The 6856-nt window shown below is 35.5% G+C and overlaps 1 non-coding gene across 1 annotated transcript; it reads right to left on the bottom strand.

Moving 5' to 3' along the window:
• Positions 1-2762: 2762 nt before the first annotated feature.
• On the bottom strand, positions 2763-2867 carry LOC125391443 (U6 spliceosomal RNA). The gene has a single exon (XR_007229131.1). It is a non-coding gene; the product is annotated as a U6 spliceosomal RNA (small nuclear RNA).
• Positions 2868-6856: the final 3989 nt, after the last annotated feature.

Here is a 6856-nt window from a genome sequence, read left to right as displayed (position 1 = left end):
TTGTGAACAAAGTGACAAATCTTTTCAGTGAGGTGGAGACAAAGCAATAATCTTTCTTGGAATAAGGAGAGATATGTATCAATAATTATCAAACTAAATGTCACAGAGAAGCTATGCACAAACCGTTGGAAGAGATGAGAAGAAAGGCAGGAGACAGTTGCCTTGAGGTTGGATTCTAGAGATAGTGTTGAAAGCTAAAGGGAAACTTTTGGGTGTTGTGCTAACAACATAGTTTATGTCAACTTGACATAAACTAGAGTTATTTGGGAATAAACCATATCAAATGAAAAAATTTCCCTATCAGATTGGCTTATGGGAAATTTTATGATAAATTTATTAATTGTTGGGTGATAGGGTCTAGTACATTGTGGTTGGTATCATCCCTAGGCAGGTGGGCTTAGGTTGTATAAGGAAAGTAGCTCAGAAGCCAGAGGAGAACAAGCTAATAGGCAGTGTTTCTCTGGGGAATTGTTTCCATCCTTGCCTCAAGTTCTTGCCTTGAATCTTTTTCCTGGCTTCCCATGATGACAGACTATAATCTACAAGCTAAAATAAACCCTTTTCTCCCCAAGTTGCTTTTGGTTATGGTGGTCATCACAGCCACAGAGGAAAACTACCACAGGAAGTGTAAGAGAAGGGTCATTTGAGGTACATACTGGAGTACACACGGAAGTTACATTGCTATTCTATTCTGAATTTATAGCTGAGTTGTTTAATTAAGAAAATGTCTCTGTAAGACATTTTTGCTCTTATGACAAAAATGCTTATATTTGACAAGTGCATACAACCTTTTACTGCAATTCAAAATGATTAGGGCTATTTCCTGACTTGCATCAAGCTGAATAAATACACTCTGTTCAAGTGAAAACTTGTTGTGCCTTTTTTCCTGCCTTTTAAAATAATAAGAGCAGAGTGGTGAAGACTGAATGTTTCACCTGTGATTCCAGATGAGTCATTTATTTTGCTTATGACTTTACACTCGCTTTGCTAAGAAATGATTTTCAAGTTGTAATATTGCTTCAGTTGGCTACACGTATTTGGATAGGGACATCTTGTGATTGCTATGATATATGTTATGCTCTATCTATCTATCATCTATCTATCTATCTATCTATCTATCTATCTATCTATCTATCTATCATCTATCTATCTATCTATCTATCTATCTATCTATCTATCTATCATCTATCATCTATCTATCATCTATCAGTTATCAGGTATCAATTATCTTTGCCTCTGTCTCCCTGAATGTCTTGTCTCTTCTTTTTCCTTCCTCCCCACTCACTTTCCCTTGTTTCTCCTTTTCTCTTCTCTCAAGTCTCATTCCTTTCTCCAGTCTTGATTCTAAAACCAAATATGAACAAAAATGCAATATTTATCTTTTGATGTTTGACTTATTTTACTAAGTGTGGTGGCCTCTAGTTGCATCTATTTTCTTAGAAATTATGCAATTCAATTATTTGTAGCTAGATGAAATTCATTTGTTTATGTGTATACCATATTTTACGTGTTCATATGTTTCTAGACACAGGCAGGTGTTCTTTCACCATTTAGTAACTTGACTATTGTGAATATTAAACATAGATGTGTAAGTAACTCTATGTTTTGCTGATTAAGTGTTCATTAGGAAGACCTGGGTTCTATTATAATTTTTTTATATTTTGAGGAACCTCCCTATTGGTTTCCATCATGTCAAATCAGTTTTTCTTTCCTCCAGCAGTGTATCAGAGTCCATGTTTCCTGGTATCATCACCATCACCTGTTCACCGCTCTCATCATGATGTTATAAGATAGAATCTCAATGCTGATTTACTTTGCATTCTTCCAAAGTTTAGTGATGAACAGTTTTTCATTTGTTTATTAGCCATTTATACTTTGTATATTTTGCAAGCTCTTTTTATTTTATTTGCTTATTATTCAATGTTTTTGTACTGAATTTTTAAGTTTTAAATACATTTTAAATATTAATGTCCTGTCTGGTATATTAAGTGGAAAAACTTTTTTTCCAAATTTCAAGGCTAAATCTTCAAAAGGTTTACTTTGTTAACTTGATGTAATCCCTTAGTCCGTTTTCATTTGTTTCACTGGGCTATTGGGGTCCATTTCAGAGACATTTGCTTATCTGTATATCCTGAACACTTTCCCTATGTTTTCTTTTAGGAAATCCAGTTCTTAAAAACTTTGGATCATTTTAAATATATTTGTCCAGGATGAGGAATATTGATTCTGTTAGTTTTCTACTTGCAAGTTCCTAGTACTGCAGAAAGTCCATCTTTCCTACAACATTTTTTGTCATATTTGCCCCAATCAGGTAGCTGTAGATGTGTAGGTTTAATTTTGGAAGTTTTTATTCCACTGATATACATGTCTGTGTTTCCTCCACAAGATCACGTCTTTTATCACTTTGGTTTTGTGTGTTACTTACACCCAGGAATGAGATCACCCATTGTTGTTCATCTTGTATTTTAATGTTTTAGCTATCCTGGGTCATTTGGGTGTTTTTTATGATTTTTATCTATTCCTGTAAAGAATACCACACAATTATGATGAGTATGGAACTGAATCTGTAGATCAATTTTGATAACATTGCAATTTCCATAGACTTAGTTCTGTTGAATGGTGAACATAGAAGGGTTTCTCATCTTCTATAATCTCTCTCAAATTCTTTTTCAATGTTTAAGGATTTTTTTGTGTGTGTGTAGAGGTATTTCCTTTTCATTGTTCAGTTAATTTCAAGGTGTTTTATTCTTTTAGATAGACTTTTCAATATGGAACACCATCAATTTTCAGGTCATCTTCATGCAGGGGATATGTTCATCTTCTCTGTATCCTTCCAATTTTAGTATGTGTGATGCTGGAGTGAACAGTAAAGGTTTTATAAATGAGATTGCTTCTATTGGCTTCTTTCTCACCATATTTGCTAGCTCTTTGTAAGAAATCTATTAATTTTGTAAGCTGATTTTGTATTTTGTTAATTAATTAAAAGTGATTATGAGTTCTAAGAGTTTTATAATTTGATTTATATTGCCTTTTACCTATAGGATCATTTTGTCTTCAGTTGGTAAAATTGCTTCTTTCTTTCCAATTTTTATCCATTTTTTGTAAAGATCTAAGACTTCAAACAGTATATGCAATAGAGTAGAGAAAGCAAGCATGTGCATTCCACTGCTGATTCTATTACTTTGGAGTATTTCATAGTTAAGTATGATATTGAATTTGCATTTGTCACATATACCCTTTATAATGTTAAAAGATGTTCCTACTATTCTTGATTTCTTTTAGGCTTTCTCATGAAGAGATGATAAACTTTGTTAGTATTCTTTTCTACATCTATTAATATGATTATATAACTTCTTTCCTAAGTCTATTCATCATTGTGTTATGTTTATGAATTGGAATAAATATATCTTCCTAACATTCCAGAAGCGAAGTCAGCTTGATCATGGTGAGCAGTCTTTTGATGTATTGTTGATTTGTTTGCCAGTAATTTTTTAATTGAAGAAGATATTAATTTGCAATAGTTACTTTTTAACTCTGACACTTTACCCATGACTATAATGACTTTTGCCCTCTGCACGCCATTATCTTCCTCTGTTTCCTTCTTCTGTCTTCTTCCCCACACGACTCCCCTCCTACTTCAGTGTCTTATTTTGTGGCTACTGATTTTAATTATGGTTCTTCACATAATCATGAATTCTGGTGGTTATTTACTGGTGCACGGCAAGATATCAGTGGCTACAGGACATTGAAAATAATAGTCTCTCCCTTAGTAGCTGTTAACTTCCTCCAGACTTTCGTGAGGGGCAGATCTTCATAAGCCTCTCCATTATGTATGGTGGTGATAGGCCCCATCTTGTGCAGGACTTGTGTAGGTGACCACATCTGCAGTGACTTCGTGAGGGCAATGACTATATCCTGTTTCTTAGCAGCCCTCTTCATCTTTTGGCTCTTGTCTTCTTCCTGTTCTCCCTTCTGTGAATTTTCCTGGACCTTGGAAGGAGTGATATCAATGCTCTGTTTAGTATCATCACTTCAAAGTCATTTATTTTCTTCATGTAGACCAGTTGATTCTTTGTCTTTGTTACAGTCCACTTCAGAAGAAAGATTCTCTGATGACGAGAAGGTGGGAGAGAAATATGGAAAAATCCCAGCATACTTTCACTAGCTATGGATATAAACAAGAATTTATTAAATAGAATTCAGTTTTATACCATGTCCATTATATCTTTGATCTTCCCAGACACCAGCTCTTGATCGGTTTACAGGACCATCATGAGTTCCTTCTTGGTGAGAGAGCCTCAAATACAAAACAAATAAAAACAGTTGGTTATCTCCATAATAGTCATGCTACTATCGGTAACAGTGGACATATCTTTTTAGGCATACAGTTATTTTAGTTTGCCTCTAGATATAGGATTTATGATGACTTTTCTCAGTTTTAATAGCAACTTCTGGCACTCTGAAAGCTAGCCAGTAAGGAAAAAACTTTTAACTTAGTTCCAGTTTGATTTCTCCTGTTCTGCAATCCAAGAGGGTGGTGTCTTCAATAACAGAGTTTCATGATCTGGTTCTGGTGAGTAACCAGGTAGTCTGTAACAGTTTTTGGTTTTCTGCTTTGTTTTGTTTTAGACAAAACATTTGGCATCTAAATCTATTAGGGAGATGCATCTATAACTTTATCTTATGTTCTATCTTTACATGAATTTGGTATCAGGTAATACTAGCTTAATGACAAGTTCGGTATCATTCTTTTTCTCTTTTTTATTGAATAGGTTAAGAAGCATTGATGGTCTTTAAAATTCTGTTACTTGCATGTTTTTTTATTTTGTAGATGTAAAAAATACTGCTATATTTTTTTGGATTTTTTAAAAGTAAATCTGATCAAATGATTTTTTCATTTTGGTTTTAGTTTAGTAGGTATTATTTGTTATTTATTATTTGTGTATTTTTTCTAACTTCATAGACTGTAAATTTGAAGGTACAATCTAATGATTTTCTCTTTTCATTGCTGCCTCTTGTCACCTCTTCCTTTTAAAAACATTAACTTACTGCTGAGTAAAATTTTAATGTGTATATGTTCCACACCTTCTTTAACCATTCTTCTATTGAGGGGCACCTAGGTTGTTTCCAGGTTCTGGCTATTACAAATAGTGCAGCTATGAACATAGTTGAACAAATGCTTTTGTAGTATGATAGGGCATCTCTTGGGTATATTCCCAAGAGTGGAATTGCTGGGTCCTGAGGGAGGTTGACTCCCAGTTTCCCGAGAAACCGCCATACTGATTTCCACAGTGGCTGCACAAGTTTGCATTCCCACCAACAATGGATGAGTGTTTCTCTCACTCCACATCCTCTCCAGCATAGGCTATCATTGGTGTTTTTGAGTTTAACTATTCTGACAGGTGTAAGATGGTATCACAAAGTTGTTTTGATTTGCATTTCCCTGATTGCTAAGGATGTTGAGCATGACCTCCATTGTCTTTTGGCCATTTGAAGTTCTTCTGTTGAGAATTCTCTGTTCAGTTCAGTACCCCATTTTTTAATTGGGTTAATTAGAGTTTTAGTGTCTAGTTTCTTGAGTTCTTTGTATATTTTGGAGATTAGACCTTTGTCTGTTGAGGGGTTGGTGAAGATCTTCTCCCAATCAGTAGGTTGCCTTTTTGTCTTACTGACAGTGTCCTTTGCTTTACAGAAGCTTCTCAGTTTCAGGAGGTCCCACTTATTCATTGTTGCTCTTATTGTCTGTGCTACTAGGGTTCTACCTAGAAGTGGTCTCCTGTGCCCATGTTTTGTAGAATACTTCCCACTTTCTCTTCTATCAGGTTCAATGTGGTCAGATTAATTTTGAGGTCTTTAATCCATTTGGACTTGAGTTTTGTGCATGGTGATAGATATGGATCTATTTTCATTCTTCTACAGGTTGACATCCAGTTATGCCAGTACCATTTGTTAAAGATGCGTTCTTTCTTCCATTGTATAGTTTTAGCTCCTTTGTCGAAAATCAGGTGTTCATAGTTTTGTGGATTAAGATCTGGGTCTTCGATTCAATTCCACTGGTCAACATCTCTGTTTTTGTGCCAATACCAAGCAGTTTTCATTACTGTAGCTCTGTAATAGAGTTTGAAGTCAGGGATGGTAATGCCTCCGGAAGTATTTTTATTGTATAGGATTGTTTTGGCTATCCTGGGTTTTTTGTTTTGCCATATAAACTTAATTATTGTTCTCTCAAGTTCTGTGAAGAATTTCGCTGGGATTTTGATGGGGATTGCATTGAATCTATAGACTGCTTTTGGTAAAATTGCCATTTTTACTATGTTGATCCTCCCAATCCAAGAGCATGGGAGATTTTTTCATTTTCTGGTATCCTCTTCAATTTCTTTCTTCAAAACCTTAAAGTTCTTGTCAAATAGGTCTTTCACTTCCTTGGTTAGAGTTACCCCAAGATACTTTATGCTATTTGTGGCTATCATGAAAGGTGATGTTTCTCTGATTTCCCTCTCTGTATCTTTGTTCTTTGTATATAGGAGGGCAACTGATTTTTTGGAGTTGATCTTGTATCCTGCCGCAGTACTAAAGGTGTTGATCAGCTGTAGGAGCACTGGACTTAGCTCCCAAGGTCCAAATGAGGAGCAGAAGGAGGGAGAACATGCAGGAAGTCAGGATCACAAGGGGTGTGTCCACCCACTGAGACAGTGGGACTGATCTAATGGGAACTCACCAAGGCCAGCTCGACTGGGAGTGTTGGAGCATGTGATCAAAATGGACACTCTGAACGTGGCTGGCAATGAAGGCTAACTGAGAAGCCAAGGACAATGGCACTGGATTTTTATTCTACTGCATGGACTGACTTTGTGGG

The sequence above is a fragment of the Myodes glareolus genome, chromosome 16, assembly GCF_982192425.1.
Source record: "Myodes glareolus chromosome 16, mMyoGla1.1, whole genome shotgun sequence".
In the NCBI taxonomy this organism is placed as follows: Eukaryota; Metazoa; Chordata; class Mammalia; order Rodentia; family Cricetidae; genus Myodes; species Myodes glareolus.
Note: the sequence above shows the minus strand (reverse complement) of the source record. Positions and strands in the feature narration are given on the sequence as shown.